This window comes from Sus scrofa, chromosome 1 (assembly GCF_054392235.1).
Source record: "Sus scrofa isolate SSC_HxYL_T2T_F1_AM1 chromosome 1, Sscrofa_HxYL_maternal_Yorkshire_Landrace_v2.0, whole genome shotgun sequence".
NCBI lineage: Eukaryota > Metazoa > Chordata > Mammalia > Artiodactyla > Suidae > Sus > Sus scrofa.
In genome coordinates, this window is record NC_139383.1 from 20,354,046 (window position 1) to 20,374,834 (window position 20,789).

Genomic DNA, 20,789 nt, shown 5'->3' on the forward strand with positions numbered 1-20,789 from the left:
GATATAAACATATCCTCCAAGTCTCCTGGGTACACAGAACTAGATATGTACACTCTTCTGTTTAGAACAAAGACAAATGACTAAGAAAAACAAAGATTGTGTTCTCTCCCCTCCACCTAATAACTACTTTCATGGTCTTTATTTCTTATCTAAGATCTTCCTCTCACCCTTGTAATTGACATCAGAAAAACCACTGCCTTAAGAGAGGCTATAAATACTCTACAGAGAGAAGTACCCTTACCCTATGGATCTCAAGTGAACAACCATATCTTGGTACACTATGACTCCTGAATAAGAATAAGCATACCTATTTATTTCATCCTTTTAGCACCCCTTTGATTTGAATAAATGGCCTCTTCTAACTAGTAGATTTTACCTTCTAGAGGTTAAAGCCTGTATCACTTTGGAAGAACTGAAACAACCTGGTGATACCAACCTGAGAAATGAATTTCAAAAGGAATCTACTATCAAATAAAACTTTTTACATCATAAAATATTCTTTGATATTAAGTCATAGCACTATGCATAGAACATTTAATATAAACTAAAAAGATCAAGTAAAAAAAATCCATCTTATTTTCCTAGGCACATGACAGTGTTGATGGGAACTGGGGGTTCAAGTGGGAGATACCAAAATTCTTGTCTCTTCAGTGACTCTATGCAGGCCATACAAGGCAATATCAAAAGACTGAATGAGGAGTTCCCATCATGGTGCAGTGGTTAACAAATCTGACTAGGAACCATGAGGTTGCGGGTTCGATCCCTGGCCTTGCTCAGTGGGTTAAGGATCTGGCATTGCTGTGAGCTGTGGTGTAGGTTGCAGATGCAGCTCGGATGCAGTGTTGCTGTGACTCTGGTGTAGGCCAGCAGCTACAGCTCCGATTCGACCCCTATCCTGGGAACCTCCATATGCCGTGGGAGCGGCCCAAGAAATGGCAAAAAAAAAAAAAAAAAAAAAAAAAAAGAAGTTTAATAAATATATAAGCATGATTTAAAAAAAAAAAAAGACTGAATGATTGAAAGCCTCAATATCTACAATCTAGATTCTCATAATATTCGGATTTCAAGGATAAACTGAAATAATATATATGAAAATAAGTTATCTATAACTTAAAAGATTATGACATGAACATAAAATACTAATCTAAATTGAGGATTTTCTGGATTTTATTTCTTAGATCTTACTATATATTACCCATCACTAAAAATACTTGGGGGTTAAACTCCAATAGTTGTAAAAACATAACTCAGCGAGAGACACTTAAGATTAGCTCATAAATTTTATACTTATTGTTTTTAAGATAAAGAAGTTTTCACTCCAGGTCTTGGATGTGATAAAATAAAACTACACTGAAAATACCATGATATGATTACTTATACCACAAGGGAAACCTGGAAACAATTCATAGGAAACAAAGAGAAAGAAAGGGGAAAGAAAGAAAGAAATGAATTCATGAAGTTTCTAGATGTACTTCATAATTGAGATATATTATTAACTGAATTGTACTTTGCAGTTGCTCCTTGTTATGGTTTCTGATTCATATACTTCTGGTCCATTTGCTTGTCATAAATTCTAGAGCCCCAGAGTTACTGCAAATGCATTGCTGAGTTTTTGCCACAGTAACCTTTTATCTCACTGTTTGAGACATATATTTTTATGATGCAGGTTTATCTAGGATAACATGAAGTATTTCAGACATAGTGCAGGCTCAGTGGCAGCCAGCGAACTTTGTAGAATTCAGGCAACTTCCTGCCTTTAGTTCCAGTTTTTCCCTAAGTCCACCATCCCCTCTTCTCTTTACCACACTCATTGACCTCCCTTTATCATAAACACTTATCTGCTGATACCCAACTCTTTGGAGACAATGAAATTTTATTTAAAATCTTCAACTATAGAGAGAAAGAGAATCATTCCTTCCTTTATCCCTTCCTTCCTTCCTTTTTCCCTTCTTTCCATCGATCCTTCCTTCTTCTGTATTCAATGAACATGGAGACCCAACAATATGACAGATACTGTATTATGCTGTTGGATACATATATAACTGTGATACAGTCTCCACCATGAGATTTTACAGTCTGATGGAAAAGATAGACCTTCCAACATTTCATTATATCAAAGTGGGAAGATGTGCGAACACGGTGCTTTGGAAGCATGGATACACGTGGTCATGTAACTCTGTTTGGAAACAAGGGGAACTGCTTCCAGGGTGTGGGACACCTGAACAAGTAATCTATGGGGCAGCTGTGGCAATGTTGGATCCTTAACACACTGTGTCAGCCGGGTGTCACAAGTGTCCCAGCACTGCAGAGAGACCACCAATCCTGCTTCACCACAGCAGGAACTCCCTATGTGAACAGTCTTAAGGGAAATGAGTGTCCGTATTTCATCAGGCTGGGGCCTATTATTAGCACATGGGTTGGGGAAAAAACACCTTTTGGAATGAGAAGTCACTAGAGAATATTTTAAACAAGAATGTACATATGTAATGTTTAACCATAAAAAAAGGGAAAAAAAATCTTCAATGGAAAATTCAAAGTTAACTTCCTTAGGGAAACCAGAGGTTCAAAGGTTTATAGTTCTTACCAGCAAGTTGAGACAAATCAAGCAAAAAAAAAAAAAAAAAAAGTATGTATTTAATAACTTTTATCTGAAAAATATTCTGTTGGTTTCTGATGGGAAACAAAGACACAGGCTTGACCTGGCAGAGCTTGAGTTTTAGCCTATGCCTCCCTCAGAGGACTGGAAAGAAGGGTGCCTCCTGTTGACCAGTTAATTTAGGAGCTGAGGAGAGATGGAAGCCACCTCCTGGCATCCTTCTGTGACCTGATGGTCCTGACTGAGAAAGAACCCAGAATTCTTGAGAAATGCCAGGAATTGTCTTCTGCTCACAGACTACAATCAGATTTGGGTGTGACTTTATCACTGCTCTGCAAAGCTAGCTGTTCACATTTGCGGCCCTTGACTGTCACATTGCCAGAAAGTCTATCATTAGAAATTCTAACTTGAAGAATGTCTTATTAAAATGTAAACACTACCCACCCCAGAAGTGGCTGAGATACTTTCATCTGAGAGCTTACTGAAGCTTCATTCACTCATGAAAGATTTAATGAGTGCCTTCACTATTCCAGGTGCATGCTAAGCCCCAGAAGCAAGTTCAAGACAATGGCCTCAGCTCAGTTGAGAAATCACTAAATCAGGCTCTGTAAGAATAAGACCCAGGGTAGCTGCAGGAAGGGTGTGTGTGCGTGTGTGTGTGTATGTGTGTGTCCATGCATGCACACACATGTATTGGGAGCATGTTGAGGAGATGGCAAGGGCTTTGGACAAGCGGCAGAAGCAGATGCAGAAAGCAGATGTTCCAGAGACAACTTTCAGCCACTTCTCACTTTTGCCTCAGGCTGTCTCTGTAAGATCATTTCTTTTTATAACATGTCACAAGAAGCAGCTTGAAGTATTTACCAATTTTGTCAGTTTTGTTCTCTAATACCCAATTGCTAATTTCCCACTTAAAAAACCTGTGCATTCTGACAATAAACAAGAGAAAGATTCCTATCAGAACCAACTGACACACAAAGCCAAACACAGTTTGATGAATAGCTGCTGAGCAACTTGGTGACACAGTAGCCTTGGAGGTGCCAGTCTGCATCCCTGTGACCTTCCTCATGCCTTTCCATCTTATAGCTGCCCTTCCTAGTTTTAGGATGATGAGAATGAACTGGCCAAAAAATTTCTCAAAGAGTTATGTGTAAATATACATATATTGCTTTTTAGGGCTGCATATGGCAGATTCCCAGCCTAGGGCCGAATTGAAGCTGCAGGTGCCAGTCTACAGCACAGCCATAGTAACATAGGATCTGAGCCACTTCTGCAACCTACTCCACTGGAACCTTAACCCACTGAGTGAGGCCAGGGATCGAACCTGCATCCTCATGGATGCTAGTCAGGTTTGTCACCACTGAGCCATACAGGAACTCCCCAAAGGGTAGTATTTCAGTAGCTTTTGAACAACCATTTCAGGGACTTCAAAAAGAATGTGTCATGAATTCTAAGGTGCACCTTACATCCTAGCTTTTTTTAAACTATCCATCTGTATTCTGTATCTTCATTGTCCTGAGACATAAGATTCTGATTCCCATCCTGTTTCTTTGCTGGGGTTAAATCTGGTATCACATTCCTCACAGGTGTGGACCATTAAGACTAGACTGTTTTCAATATTATTTACTTGATAAATGACTTCCATCATACTCGAGCAATATAGCCAATCTTTTATATAACTGCATGATTACAAAGGAAGCAATTTAAAGTATTTACCAGCATAGGTGATCATCCAGTTCAATGACTAAATTTATTTTATTAATAAGCTGTAGAGTAAAGCTTAGAAATGTCATCTGGTGTTAAACCTTAGAAGATATGGTCACATCTTATTAATTTGATGTGGTGTTTTGCCCTATATTCAAAAGATAATAGAAACTTGTCATGGTATTTACCTTTTTCTTGCAAATTGCTCTTGAGATCTTGCTTGCTCCCCAGGGCCACCTCATGAAACACTTTTTTCTCAGAACTTGATTCTATAACATTCATGCCAATTTAATCAGTATTCTTGGGGAATCTACCATAGAGTATGCCAGGTATTCGACGAGGAACTAGGAACCCAGCAATATACAAATGGTTCCCACTCTCTACCCTTAGCAAGTCTGGCAGGAAAAAAATGAGAAGTCTAATAGAACGTCTATCTGCCTGGGCTGCGAAATACTCTCTGTTTGTTTCCCCCTCCCCTCAGCTCCTCTCTCTACTTTCCCAATCCCCTGTACCCCTGAAGCCTAACCTCTGTGGATACTGTGATGGTATATCTATCAACTGAGGTAAGATATGGTGGCCAGCTGTCTGGTCAAATGTCAGTGCTGTGAAAGTATTTTTTTTTTTAATTAATTAATTTATTTTTTTGTCTTTTTTTTTTTTTTTTTTTTGCTATTTCTTTGGGCTGCTCCCGCAGCATATGGAGATTCCCAGGCTAGGAGTCGAATCGGAGCTGTAGCCGCCGGCCTATGCCAGAGCCACAGCAACGCAGGATCCGAGCCGCGTCTACAACCTACACCACAGCTCACGTCAACGCCGGATCGTTAACCCACCGAGCAAGGGCAGGGACCGAACCCGCAACCTCATGGTTCCTAGTCGGATTCGTTAACCACTGCGCCACGACAGGAACTCCAAGTGAAGGTATATTTTAGATGTAATGCATTACCTTAGCAGACTTCGAGTATAGCAGATTACCCTCCATAATGAGGGTAGGCCTCAGGCAATAAGTTGAAGACCTAAAAGCAAAGTCTGAGGTCCCCTGAGAAGGAAGAAATTCCACTGCCCTCTGATTCAAGATTGCAATACCAACTCTTCCCTTGTTCTCCAGCTTTCCAGGCTGCTCTGAGTATTTCAGACTTGCCAGCCTCTACAATCAACTATGTGAACCAACTCCTTAAAATAAATCTCTCTCTCCATATATATATGGTCCTGTTTCTCTGGAATACCCACACTAATATATCCATAGGCTCCCTATTCTCTGGCTTTGGGTTTGATTTGGTCAATAAAGGCACAGATAGGAGATCAGGGGGAGGAAGAAGCAAAAGGTATCACCTGGCTCCCTTCCTGGGGCCATGGGTTAGCAATGACTATGCCTACTCTTCTCATGGCTATGGTCCCTGTTCAGCAGCCCTTTCCTATCTTAAAGTTCTAGTTCTCTCTCTCTGGGTTATGACAACCACCTTGTCCTCTCACGCCTTCATGCCTAGGGGAAGCAATAGTTGCTATGGCTGTTGGCTTGGAGTATTCACCACACCTTGTTGGTGTACTTCAATCCCATTCATATCTCTGTAAGTAGTTATTTCACCTAAATTCTCCTAAATGTATCCATTTGAATATACAGCTATTTCCTATTGAGACTGTGACTCCCATTCACAAACACTCAACAAAATCTCCTCTCTTCTCCTACTTTAATAAAAAATAGTTTTAGAATACATAGTATGCTGGGATCCAAGGAATAGATCACCACTTCCTAGTGTCTGTGAACTTTTTATAGGTTGATTCTCTTCAATGTCAGGCTATTTACAAACAATATTGTTCAAAAAGTTTTAGAGAAAGAGATAAATAGATTAATCATCCAGTTCAACCATAATCCAACACAGTTTTCACATTGCAGAAATTAAATGCAGAGAGCTGAAAAGACTCCATAGGATTAAACAGTTAGTATTAGAACTGATTCTAAAAACATGCTAAATGTAAAATTGGGAGTTCCCGTCATGGCACAGAGGAAACAAATCCAACTAGGAACCATGAGGTTGCAGGTTCGATCCCTGGTCTTGCTCAGTGGGTTAAGGTACCAGTGGAGTTGCCGTGAACTGTGGTATACGTCACAGATGCGGCTTGGCTCCCATGTTGCTGTGGCTGTGGCATAGGCCATCAGCTACAGCTCCAATTAGACTCCTAGCCTGAGAACCCCCATATGCTGCTAGTGCAGCCCTAAAAAAGAAACAAAAAACAAAACAAAAAAAAATGTAAAATTGTTAAGAAAAATTTTATGCCTTAAAATCCGTAAGAGATGGGGAGACTTGTTCTGAACAGACTGTGCAAGAGCTGATAGAAAGTCATTCTTCAGATAAAGGGTGATAGCCCTGACAAACCCCTCTCAGTGGATGAGCCAACATTGTGTTTCAGACTCAGTTTGCTCTAGTTACAAGTATTTCACCCCAAAGTATTGGCATCATATTCTCCCAGCAAAAGTGTGCCTTTGCACAAAGACCTATTACTGCCCAAACATACGGTCCTCCTCCTACCACAATAAAGTCCAATTAACAGATGATGACATCCGTGCCTTGTGTGGTGGGTAAGGTTTGGTGAATTAGTAAAATGAGACCACTGAGTTCCATCATTGCTTATTCACTTATTTCTGATCTTGTTTATCAGTATTAGAGGCCATATTAACCTTTATAATTTCTGACAAATTGGGTAAACCTATCTGTTATAGACTGAATGTTTGAGTCCCTCCTTGAAATGTGATGGTATTAGGAGGTGGGGCCTTTGGGAGGTCATTAGGTCATGAGGGTGGAGCCCTCATGAATGGGATTAGTGCCTTTAAGGGGTGAAGAGACCAGCATTCTCCCCTTCTGCCATGTAAGGGCATGGGGTGAACCAGGAAGAAGGACCTCATCAGATACCAAATCTGCCTGTGCTTTGATCTTAGACTTCGCCACCTCTACAACTGTGAGAAAGCAATGTTTGTTATTTAAACCATCCGTTCTATGGTATTTTCATTATAGTATCTGGAATGAACCAAGATACGTATCTAAAATAGAAATTGTTTCTGAATATGGATCTTAATCTAGCTGTAATAGTTCACAAGTCTTTCATGTTTACAGGAATTTGAAGTAGATGCATATGAAACTACATCACATAGTCAAGGGCCCAAGGTAGACTTTTTTTGGAGGCCTATAAAATATCTGTCCAAAGAGCAGACCAGCTCCCCACACTCAATTCTTATAACCACTGCATAGCCGACAGTGACCTGAGATACTCCTAACTGACTTGCTTGGATCAAAACCACTGAAGCTGAGGCTGTGTGTGGGACTACACTTGCTAATCCCTGAACCAGGCAGCCCTCCCTTACTGTTAAAGAGAAATCTTTTTCTGGCTTCCCACAGACTCAAGGGGAAAAGAGTTCATTTAGATTTAGATAAGACTTAGAATCCACCTGAGCCCCAAAGCCACAGGAGGCTCTCCCCAGCTGAGGGCTCAGGCGCCTGTATCTCAGTGCCTCTGGGAAAAGGGCCGGGGCTCCAGCTGAGTGGGTAATATTGGCTCCTCTCCTCTCCTTCCCTCGCTCCTCCAGGGCCTTGCCATTCCTGCCACACACTTTTCCAATATAGATTAAAAACTTGTAATTCTATTTTTAGTTAAAATGTATTTTGTCAGCTCCCATGTGTTTCCTCCCAGACACAAGTGTGGAGGTGAGCTCGTGATTTATCATCTGAATCCTGCCCAGGATAACAGGAAAAGAGAGTTTCAGGAGCTGACCTTCTTCAGCTCAGTATGTTAAGGTGTTTAGGGGAAGAAATGCACGACCGTTTAATATAAAGCAAGCAGCCACTGGCCTTTGCTTCTTTATCCCCAGGGTACACAGAAATCTACCTCCATAGGGATGTAAGGCCTGCATTGTGTGAAACCCAGTGCATGTTCCAAGAGAGCAAAAACCACACTCGTGCAGCTCTAATTAGCTCTAATCAGCTGGGAAGAAAGGAAGGAAAAAAGAAAGAAAGAGAGGGAGGGAGACAAAGAGGGCGGAAGGAAAGAATAAAAGAGGGAAAAGAGCTCACATTTTCATCCAATTCATTCTGTTGACCTTTATAAAAATAACTGACCACTGTGATAGGACCAAGCCAACTTGATGGGACTGCTCCACCCTACTGAAGGGGAAGAAACTAATGTGTGCTGAGTGCCTGCTATGTGCTGGATGCTTCACATATTCTCTAATAAAAATAACAGCTTATACTTACTCAACTCTATTCAGTATTGGGATGCAATTTATGCACATTCTTTTATTCAATCTTACAACATTCCAGGTACTATTTTTAGACCTGTTTAAAGAAAGGAAAACAGAGAATGCCCTAGGACTTCAGTAAGTGCCTGAACTAAAATTTGAATGTGAAGCCCTACAGAATCAACCACCTTTAAATCTGAAAACTCCTCACTGTCTTAAGAATATTTAGACCTGTTTTAAAACTGAGAGTTGGATATAGTTATCTAACTCATCCAAAATCAGGCTTTAAGTGAAAGTTTGGGATTAGCAGGTAAAAACTATTATATTTAGAATGTAGCACAGGGAACTATGTCCAGTCTTTTGGGATAGATCATGATGGAAGGTAATATAAGAAGATAATGTGTATATATACATACATATTTCTATATATATAATAATTTATATATATAATCATTTAAATAATCATGAATTTATATATGTATAAGTTGACATAACATTATAAATCGGCTATACTTTAATTTAAAAAAAAAATCAGGCTTCTTCTGAGTAGTGGGAATAGGAGCTGAACCCAGTCTATATGAGGCCCAAAGCTCATGTTCCACCCATCACACCATCTTAACTTTATGAATTCTGACTGAAATCCATGACTTTATAATCACCTAAAACGTGCTGGGTGATGGAGCCTTTGAATCACAGAGTTCTGGCCCCATCTCTCCCGCCCTCTCCCACATATAAGTCTTGCAAGGAGATGGCCTTTACCCTCATGTACATGCCCCCTCAGTGCCACCACTCACCCTGCCTGTGCCCTGGCTTTCAGCCTCAAGATCATGAAACCCAGGATCCAAGGAAGGAAGGTTCTAACAGTCATTCGGCAGTTTAGCCCCAAAGGGGACTTCGGACATGTAGAAATCCGGGTGTTTCTCATGCATTCATTACACAAAAATTTATTAACCTAATATGAAATATGAAAGGTCTTAAGGCTGCAGAAATGTGTGTAGGGCAGTGAGAGCTCCTGTGCACCACAAAACGCAATGTCCACTGTAGAAATAGGCAAACTAGCCAAATCTTTATGAATAAATAAACGCCCTAGGGGCTTTACGTCAAGTCTAGATGCTATAAATTAGACCAAAATGGAAGTAGACCCAGAAAGGACTTAAGTTATTTTAGGAAGTTAGCAAATGACTTGTCTTAAAGGCAAAATAAGAGTTTACCAGAACTAAAAGCAGAAGTATCAGGCAGAGTCCTAACATGTACAAAGGCAGAGGTAAAAGAGCACATGTGATTCTGGAAATAACCACAGTCGCATGTTGGGGAGTGGGGTGTAGGGAAAGTGGCAGGATCTCGTACCATAAACAGTTTTTGACTATATTTTGTAGGCTACAGTCATCTAACAATCTAAACTCGTGGTGGCAACACAAGTGGACTGAAAGCATCACTAGCCCTGCATGAGAGCGGGACTTTGGCTCCAGGAGACTGTGTCTTCCTTTGCTGCATCTGCTTTATCTCCCTCAGATCCCAGTGGATGGAATGGGACCAGACCTCCCAAGGCCTCTCATCCTTGCAATATGCTAGAGCATCCTGGCTAAAGCGCTTACTGGCCAACACCGCTTCCCCGGCTCAGCTCTCCTCTCTCTCCCTCCTCCTCACAACACTTTGAATCTAAAATAAAACTAGCTTCTGCCCATAGTGAATTCTTACCATAAAAATGGTATTTCTAGAGCTTTTTGTCCCCCTCCCCTTTTCAGTCCTGTGGAGGCCTCAGGGGATTAATAAACTCAGAAAATTTTACATGATGTGAAAACCAAATCATTTCTCCAAAAGCTGCCTAATGAGGTTACTTTGGAAAGGAACATTATTCAAAAAACAGAAATCAAAATGCCAAAAGGCAGAGAAAGAAAGGTTTCAATCACTGCACTCCTAACACTCACAGGCAAAAGAAATACAGAAGGATAAGTGATACTTAAAGTTATCAAAAATCATGACATTATTTAAGGCAGATCATCCAACAGGTAAGAATATAAATAAGAATAACTCTTTACATTTCCAGAGCAGCACAGCTCTTAGATTTTCCCAAAATGTGTTCACAAATATCATCACAGTAGAGACTCACAGCTGTTGTGTAAAGAATGCATGCTCTGAGAAGCTAGGGGTCGGGTGTTTGAATAATTGTCCAAGCTCATGTGCTCCACCAATGGTAAAGCCCAGACAGAACACACACCATCTGCCTCATGGTCAGTACTCTTGTGATAAGCTGAATTTGACTTTTTACCCCTGGAAGAAGCTTATATTATTTCACAAACACGTTAGTGCTGATTATGCACCAGTCAATATTTGACATGCTTAGCAGCACTGATGCATTTAACCCTGATAATAATCCTTGAGGCCCAGAGAGACTCGGTAACTTGTCCGAGCTACTACAGCAGAGCCAGGACTTGAACCACTGTTCGTCAGATTCCAGGAACCACACTCTTAACCATTACATTATGCTGCTTCTCTGAGTTCATATTTATATATTTTTTTTCTTTTTAGGGCTGTACCCTCGGCACATGGAAGTTCCCAGGCTAGGGGTCGAATTGGAGCTGCAGCTGCTGGCCTACACCACAGCCACAACAATGCCAGATTTAGGCTGAATCTGCGACCTACACCACATCTTGTGGCAATGCCAGATTCTTAACCCACTGAGCAAGGCCAGGGATCGAACCTGCATTCTCATAGATACTAGCTGGGTTCTTAACCTGCTGAGCCACAATGGGAGCTCCCATAATTCTAATTTTTAAGCAAAGATGAATGGTTCATCTCTAATCTTTTACTACAAACTTTCTAAAGATTGATTGACTTTTCAGAGGTTCACTTTTTTATTTTATTTTTTTCCCCACTGTACAGCATGGAGATCAAATTGCTCTTACATGTATACATTTTTTTCCCCACCCTTTGTTCTGTTGCAATATGAGTATCTAGACATAGTTCTCAGTGCTACTCAGCAGGATCTCCTTGTAAATCTATTCTAAGTTGTGTCTGATAATCCCAAGCTCCCGATCCCTCCCACTCCCTCCCCCTCCCATCAGGCAACCACAAGTCTCTTCTCCAAGTCCATGAGTTTCTTTTCTGTGGAGATGTTCATTTGTGCTGGATATTAGATTCCAGTTATAAGTGATATCATATGGTATTTGTCTTTGTCTTTCTGGCTCATTTCACTCAGGATGAGATTCTCTAGTTCCATCCATGTTGCTGCAAATGGCATTATGTCATCCTTTTTTATGGCTGAGTAGTATTCCATTGTGTATATATACCACCTCTTCCGAATCCAATCATCTGTCGATGGACATCTGGGTTGTTTCCATGTCCTGGCTATTGTGAATAGTGCTGCAATGAACATGCGGGTGCATGTGTCTCTTTTAAGTAGAGTTTTGTCTGGATAGATGCCCAAGAATGGGATTGCGGGGTCATACGGAAGTTCTATGTATAGATTTCTAAGGTATCTCCAAACTGTTCTCCATAGTGGCTGTACCAGTTTACATTCCCACCAACAGTGCAGGAGGGTTCCCTTTTCTCCACAATCCCTCCAGCATTTGTTATTTGTGGACATATTAATGATGGACATTCTAACTGGTATGAGGTGGTATCTTGTGGTAGTTTTGATTTGCTTTTGAAAGTTCTTCAGAGTTAGTGCATTTTAATGTCTTAGAATAGAGATCCTCAAAGCCTTTGCATGGGATCTGTGAGGTTAAAGCTATTTTATAATAATACCAAAACATTATGCGCCTTTTTGCCCTCATTCTGTAGACAAGTGAAAATGTACAGGGGCATTTTCCAGAGGTTGCCCAACACAGACACTGCGTTAAGCCTCATGTGGAAGCAGATATGATGACGTACCCCTCACCCATTATGCCAGACATTAAAGTTATTGGCAAAAACATGAAACAATGCCACCCTTCTCACTAAACTGCTTTACTTATAAAAACAATGATTTTTCATAAAAAAATATGTTAACATGTAATGGATTTATTGATATTTTTCAAATAAGTTTATTCAAAATTTTTCATTTCTAATAAGGTAAAGAACAAATAATAACTCATATAAACAAATGCTCTCTGTGGGCCCTGATGATTCAAAAAGTATAAATGGCTCCAGAAACAGAAAGTGAGAATTCCTATCCTAGACCATTTAAAATCCACCATCATAGAAACTCATAATGAAGAGCTTTAAAGTTCAAGGGGTGTTAAATATTTTGGAAGTGACATCTTCAATGTCACATCTACCTCTTTTCATTTCTTTATTTATTAGTAAAGGCCCACATTGATTAAGGGCTTGTACATTTAATACAAAACTGGTATTAGAGATCATATTTTTATCATAAATTAAATGTATTTCTTTTCAATCTTTTGTTGAATAAGAAGCTTGAAGGCATAATGGGAAATTAGAAAATGAAAGTAGATAAAATGAAGCATATGGATGGTATTTTAGAGTTTTCAAAGTACTTCCATTCTCATACTCTAGGATATTACAATCTGATTCCTAGGCAGGGGAGATAGCCCTATTTTCTTTTGATTTTTAATTAATTTTTATCAAATACATAAATGTATTTAGCTTTAAAAGTGAAATTGCACTATAAGACTTTCAACTAGTAACAGTGGTTCCCATCTCACCTATCCCTACCCTTCAAATCTTACTCTCCTAAGCAATTACTTTTATCTCTTTGGGTTGGTTCTTCTTATATTTATAATCATGTTTCTAAACTCTATGTTTATACTTCTATTTCTTAGCTTATTTATACTCTGTTATTTGACATCTGGCTACGAAAATTATTAAGTACTTCTTTGGCTCACCTATTGCCTTATTGAAATCTACCCTCAAAATATAAGAGCTTAGGAGTTTTCTGTGGTGCAGGGGGTTAAGGACCCAACCTTGTCACTGCAATGGCATGGGTCACTGCTGTGGCATGGGTTTGATCCCTAGCTCAGGAACTTCCACATGCCTCGAGTGTGACCAAAAAAAGAAAAAACAAAAAACATAAAAGTTTAATGCAATCATCAATTATAATCTCTTCTCATAGTTCTGTGGTTCCACTAGGCTCAGGTGGGCTTGTCTAGGGGTCCCAGGGTCCTTCATGTGGCTGCAGTCAGATATGGCTGAGGAGTATCTTGAGGGAGTCATCTTTTGCACTCATATATCTATTTTGCCTCAGTAGCTAACATGGCTGAGGGCTGCTCCAGCTGAGGCTTGTGGGTCTCCTCAGCACATGGGGGTCTCTACAGCACTGTGGTGTCAGCGTGAGCAGACTTCTTACAGGGCAGATGAAGTTTCTAAAAGCAGGAATTCCAAGAAAACAAGATGAAAGTCATATAATCTTCTCTGACTTGGTTTTGGAAGTCACTCAGCATCATTTCTATTGCATTTTTTTGGTAACATAAGTCCAGAGGGGAGTAAGATAGGATGGGAGACTGGCAAGATCCCATAGCAGCAGAGCACATGGATGGGAAGCACTGATAGAAGCTTCTTTGGAAAATACAATCTGCCTTAGCACTCTAACCAACATGACATCCACCTTCCCCCCTCCACCTTTTCATTCAATGTTTGCATTATTTTATTTTATTTTATTTTATTTGCTTTTTAGGGCTACACCCACAGCACATGGAAATTCCCAGGCTAGGGGTTGAATTGGAGCTACAGCTGCGGGCCTACGCCACAACCACAGGAACACAGGATCTGAGCAGCATCTGCCACCTACACCACAGCTCACGGCAACGCCAGATCCTTAACTCACTGAGCAAGGCCAGGGATCAAACCCGCATCCCCTCGGATACTAGTCAGATTCCTTTCCACTGTGCCATGATGGGAATTTCCTACATTATTATTTTTTAATTTTTATTTTATATTGGAGTATAGTTGATTTATAATGTTTTCTTAGCTTGAAGCTTATAGCAAAGTGATTCAGTTACACACATACATATACCCTTTCTTTTTCAGCTTCTTTTTCCCATATATGTTATTACAGAATATTGAGTAGAGTTCCCTGTACTAGTATTACCATGTAAATATTTTCCACAGCTGAACCACATGGCGTTTAATGATTATGTCACTTTCTTTTATATGAGTTTAGTTTTCCAGAAGGTAGTAATTTCTACCTTCTCTCTTTTTTTAATATCTGTGTTACTATCACTAATTCTTTCCCCAATCTTTAACATAACTGTAAAATTCATCACTCGATGCAATCATACATCTCAGGGAAGGTAACATGTCCTTTTTTTTTTTTTTTTTTTTTTTTTTTCTTTCCCCTCTCCCTCTCCCCCACCTGGACATCCAGAGGACTACCTGGGGGCTTTCCTTAATCATTAAACCCTCTCCCTTCTCCTGTGTGGAATCATCTGTTTTATGGATGATATGTTTTCCTCTTTGTAGACTGACTGAGTAACTGCTCCAATAGCTTGACAAGAAGTTGCTCTATGAGAGGTAAGATGTTTTGAGAACTTGCCTAGATCAAAATGAGTTTCTGTGACTTACAACAATCCAGCACCTGAACTGTGCCTAAACAGCCAATTGGCCTTTGGCTCTATTTAATAATATCTATTTGATAATATAATTATTTCTTCACTAAGCTTAAAGTATCTAGTTGAGAAATGGGAGAAAAAAGAGAGATGCAATCAAGCATGTTTTCTTCTCTGAATACTGACTTTTATGATGAACTTTTTAATTGTTTCATAGCACTAATTAGATCAGACTTAGATTAACTTATCTAATTATACAATTCAATGAATTTTTCATATGTGTTTACCTGTGCAACCACTGTCTTGTCAAGATAGAGAATATTCCTAGAATCTAAGAAATGTGCTATGTGCCCCCTCCTAGTCAAATCTTCACTCAGAGGTAATCATTATTCTGACTTCTAAATCTATAACTTAGTTTTCTTTATTCTTATACTCCATAAAAATATAATCATACAGTTTATACTCTTTAGTTTCTAGCTTCTTTCACTCTTATACCTATGAAATTTATCTATGTTATTATGTATACCTAGAATTTCTTCTTGTTTTTTTTTCTATTTAGTATTACATTATATGAATAGTCCACAATTTACTTCCATTCCTATTGATGGAGATTTTGGTTGTTGTTCCAGTTAGGTTATTATGAATAAAGCTGCTATGAACACTGCTGCATATGGATGTATGCATTCATTCTCTTAAGTATAAGAGTAGCATGGTTGAGACTGGGGTCAGGCATATATTCATTATCGTGGATACTGACAGGTAATATTACAAATGCAATTGCTGTATTCTTCACTCTCACCAGCAATGTAAGAGAATTTCAGTTACTCCACATATTCTCCAGTATCTTTTTTAAATAGCTATTTATTCATATACACCAAAATCATTCTATCAATTGATTTTGTTCCATCATATTTTAGACCAATTGACTGAAATGTCCTGATTTTAATGATTATTGTAGAATGCATTTGCTATAATAGAACCTACTGCCCACTTTCTGATAGCTAGAATTATTTATAATACTTCCTACATGACTTTTGGGGCTTTTATAGGTCTGGCACTTTCTACTCCCTACCATTTTCAATGTTACTGTTAATTCTCTGAAGTGTCCTTGAACACTTTCACTTCATGCTTTTCATAGAAGAATCTTTTGAGACTGAATCACAATCATTAAATCTAAATCACTATTTCTCAACAAGCAGCTTATTTCTTGGTCACCAGGCGAATTCTTTAAGTTGATTCAATTACTTGAAAGACTATGGAAGAAACTGTGATGTACTGACCAAATGAGAGAATATAGATTGGGTACAAAGAGGCCCATAACACTCAATAGGCTTTTTGAAAAGAATGTTACAGGGGAATTATTCCTGTAAAGAGACTTCTGCAGAGTGAAGGTCTGTCCTGTTATCTGGGGGAGATTATCTACTCCATGTTCAAATTGACTTCTTTCCATTGCTCCACTTTCCCACTTGACATGTAAAACTGTAAATCTGAATTTAATTCTAATAAAGAGTCTGGTTCTTTATTCTTCTTTCAGGTTGGATGAGCTCATGAAGAGGAGATAGCTACTTGGATCAAATTAAAAATTTTAAACATTATTTATAAAAAACTCTATTATAGGTGAGCTGCTTTTTCTCCCCCCTTGCCCACGGCATGTTGTGGAAGTTCCTGGTCCAAGGATTGAACTGGCCTGATGACAGAGCAGTGACCCAAGCTGCTGCAGTGACAATGCCAGATCCTTAACCCACTGAGCTATGAGAGAGTTCTTGCCCCATCTTTTTTAATGGTATATTTTGTTAATACATTCAACATGTCCAAAAAGAGTCACAAAGGTCATTCTTAAACCTCTATGAATAACTACAAATATTGAAAGAAAAATATCATGGCAATATCAAAGAGTCACCAAGAAATGGGCTTGGATGTGTCTTTACAAGAGGTCAACTAACTCAAAATATACATAATGAGACCCAGTTTGTGATCTTAGCTTTTAAGTTCAGCAATTTGATTTTGTCAGCACACAGAGAGTAAATTCCTCTCTTAGGACTAATTCATAATAAAGCAAGCTCACAAAAAAACTTCTACAAAAATCAGAATTATAATTTATGAATTAAAAATGAGAAGCATAACTGTTTTAGTGCTTAGAACACATCAGCATTTTCAATGCATTTTCTCCCAGCAGACACAAATGATAATCATGAAGCCCTCTATGAGCAAGAGAGTAAGTTAAAAGTTTCAATGACATCAGACTCCAGTAATTCAAGGCATACATTTCCATGGAGAGAAGAGTGAAGGATAGTTTGCCCAGGGTATCTCCTCCTCCAGTTGTGCAAATAAAAAAAATCTACTCTGGCTAGTGTAAGTAGAAAAACTGTGAATTAAAAAGCACTAGTTAGTTCATGGAATTTGAAAGGGCCGGATGTGGAGGCTACCAGCCAGGAGTAACACCAATCACACCATGTAGGAGCCCTGATGACGTCATGGTTCTTGCCCTCGCTGGGCACAGACACGGCTGCTCACAGTGCTGATGCTGGGCATGAAAATCCCACCCACTGATTCCCAAGAAAACAAAAGAATTCCACTGCTTCTCACATCAGAAAACCGAACCTGCTTTTGGTACCTGCAGACTTTCACGTAGATGCGTTTGATTGGTGTTAAGCCAAGGTCACATGTCTGTTGCAAGGAAGCCTGGGAAAGTGGATATCTGGCTTGTCACTTGGATAGACAGGAGTCATAATGTGGGAAGTATCCAAAGACCAGAAGATGTTCAATAGCAGTTGCGTAGCCATAAAACATACATGTGCCTTGTGGAGGACATTGTCAGTTTGGTTAATCCGATAACTCTGCTAAAAGTTATTTTTAGCTTATTCTTTTTACTGAAAAATTAATGCTAGAACTCTACCCAGTAGTCTGTGCTAACCTCTGTGGGGAAAAAAATCTGAGAGAGAATGGATATGTGTATATGTATGATGGAATCACTTTGCTGTAGCAGAAATTATCATCATCTTGTAAATCAACTATACTTCAATAAAACTTAAAAGGATTTTAAAAATTAATGCTTATTGCATAAAATGTATTAAACAGACATACTTGGCACACTGAACAATAGGAATCCATAAAGTACAGTTTCAAGATAAGTTTATTTTTCTCCCCACTGCCTCCTCAAGTTAGTTTGTGGCTGCTTCCTCCTTACACCTTCAGTAAAATCTAAGGCAGGTTCTATGAAATTCATTATCATTTTCAAATAATAAAAAAAGGGAGTTCCCATCGTGGCACAGTGGTTAACGAATCCAACTAGGAACCATGAGGTTGCGGGTTCGGTCCCTGCCCTTGCTCAGTGGGTTAACGATCCAGCATTGCCGTGAGCTGTAGTGTAGGCTGCAGACGTGGCTTGGATCCCGCGTTGCTGTGGCTCTGGCGTAGGCCGGTGGCTACAGCTCTGATTAGACTCCTAGCCTGGGAACCTCCATATGCCACGGGAGCGGCCCAAAGAAATAGCAGAAAGACAAATAATAATAATAATAATAATAATAATAAAAGGCCCCAGTCACTTTTAGTCACAATAATTGCCTCACTGCAGCAATGCAAGTGCATAGGTCTGTGTAATAATCAAAACCCTAAGCTCTTTTGTTATACAAACCTTCCCCCACCCCTCCGCCATGCCTGTAGCTGGAAACTAATAACAGGTGATGGGAAGAGGTGCTGACTTCTCTCTTTTGCTCCTCCCTTCATTGCCTCCCTTCACTGCCTAGCTGAGGCATCTGGTGCCTCTAAGATCAGAAGCAGAAGAAGAGGGAAGAGTCAGGAAAGGCCTGTCCTGAATGATTCTAATGCAGTTGGTGATGGTTTCTTCCAGGCCAGGTAGGTGATGAAAGGGGACCTTTTCTCTCCGGCACTCTTCATGGGTTCTTTGGAGCCCCACTAGAATCATAGGCTGTTTTTTTGTTTATAAGGCAGTGATGTTTTCCTTGAGCTGGCCACTAACTTTTCCTCCCCTAGCCCTGAGAATCTAGCCATCTCTTCCTGGATTCTAGGCCATCCAAACAGTCTCTGGGGAAGGATGTAAATGGCCTCATCCCGTAAGTGGTCCCACCAGTCACCGAAGCTAAGCTAAATGTAGAAACATCCTTGCACCACCCATTGGTAGACATGGACCCAACTCTCAGTGTGACCTTGTCCCCACCCTACTCGTACTCTAACATCTTGGGCCAAGCTTCTTACCTTTAGATTCCTTCAGCTTGTGTCAAACATTGACTAGCAGTGACAAGTACAAAGTTTTTCAAGTGTTCTTTATGAACCCTCTCTCACAAATCTTGAGGTTTGGAGAAAATCACTCCTCAATCTGCTGCAGTATGAGATACCTCTCCCCATATAACTTCTCTTGCTTATTTCCAACCTTCCCAGATATTTTATCCTCAATCCATTTATAGACAAAATGTGATGCGAGTGCATACAGCCATTGCCTCCATGTACCTATACTCACACTTTGGGGTCTTCTGATCAAACCTGAAATAGAGAATCCACCTTCCTTTCATATACAATCCTGTCACAGTCCTAACATCTAATATTCAATTCTTTCTTGTATTTTTTTCTAAATTTTCTTCTGTACAGATGAAACTTTTTAACTGGTATTGAACTTAAATTTTCTGGTTTTTAAAATTAATCTTTTGTTTTTAACATTTTTACATCACTACTCTTGAAAAACGTGGTTTAAAAAGAAAAATATGAAACTTTATTCACAGTAACTACAAACTGGAAACAAGTCAAATATCCATCAACAGTATAGATTACTAAATACTGATATATTCAAAAATGAAACACTATGCATTAATGGAAATGAATAAACCATAATTACATTCGATCACATTGTAGAAAGCAGATACAGAGGACTGCACATTACGCAATTTCACTTACATAGGTAAAGAGCAGTCTAATCTAATCAATGCTGATAAAAAATCAAAATAGTGGCTACCTTTTGGGAGAGATACTTGCTAGGAAAGGGAATGAGGAATCCTCTTGATGTGTCAGAAATGCACTCTTTCAGTAAGGGAGGTGGTTATGAATATGGCTTTATAAATATATAAAATTTATTGAATTTTAGATTTAGGATTGGTGTACTTTGTATATGTTATAGCTCAATTTCAAAATTAGAAATGATAAGCAAGAAAAAATAGGTTTTAATATTTTATGGCTGGATGTCACTTCACTATTACCCTTTATTAATTTATTTCTTAAGCATTTAAGATTGATTTGCCCAGTAAGCCCTGTTACATCTGTGGGTTCGCGGCTTATTCCATGGGAGATATTATTAGAAATGAAATTACTGGTGAGACATGATGAACATTTTTAAACATCTTAGTGCATATTGCTAAAGTATCAGAAAAGTTGCGCCAAAAGACATGCCCACCATCAGTACATGGGTTGCATTTCTCAATGTTCCCTCAGCAGTTCTATGAGGTGCCATCTATCCTATCTTTATAAAATCGATTGACCAAAAATGTTACCTCCTTGTTTTAATCTGCACTTCTTTGATAACCACTGCTGTAAACATCTGTGAATGAATATGAAATATAAATATGAAAGTGCTTTATTTACTGTCAATATACACCACCCATAGAGCAGAGTATGGCTACACTGAGGTCCTTCATTCTGTTCTCTTGAGACAGCTTATACAAATCTTAATAAGAGAAAGAGAAGGATAGTGTAATCTGTTCTTTAGGCTTCGTCGTGGAATAAAAATTTTCAAGTCTGTGAAAATTCATAGTTGTGTGTGGGGACTGAGGAA

General features: G+C 39.3%; 1 long non-coding RNA gene across 9 annotated transcripts in view; it reads right to left on the bottom strand.

Annotated features, from left to right (window-relative positions):
• LOC146405959 (uncharacterized) overlaps nucleotides 1–20,789 on the bottom strand; it is a 595,742-nt gene that overhangs the window by 406,149 nt on the left and 168,804 nt on the right. Inside the window, exon 4 of one of the 9 annotated variants that reach the window (XR_014845188.1) lies at nucleotides 12,508–13,828. The exons of the other annotated variants lie outside the window; for them this stretch is intronic. This is a non-coding gene — a long non-coding RNA (uncharacterized LOC146405959). Of the gene's footprint in view, nucleotides 1–12,507; nucleotides 13,829–20,789 lie in introns of those variants that run through there. 9 annotated transcript variants of the gene reach the window in all.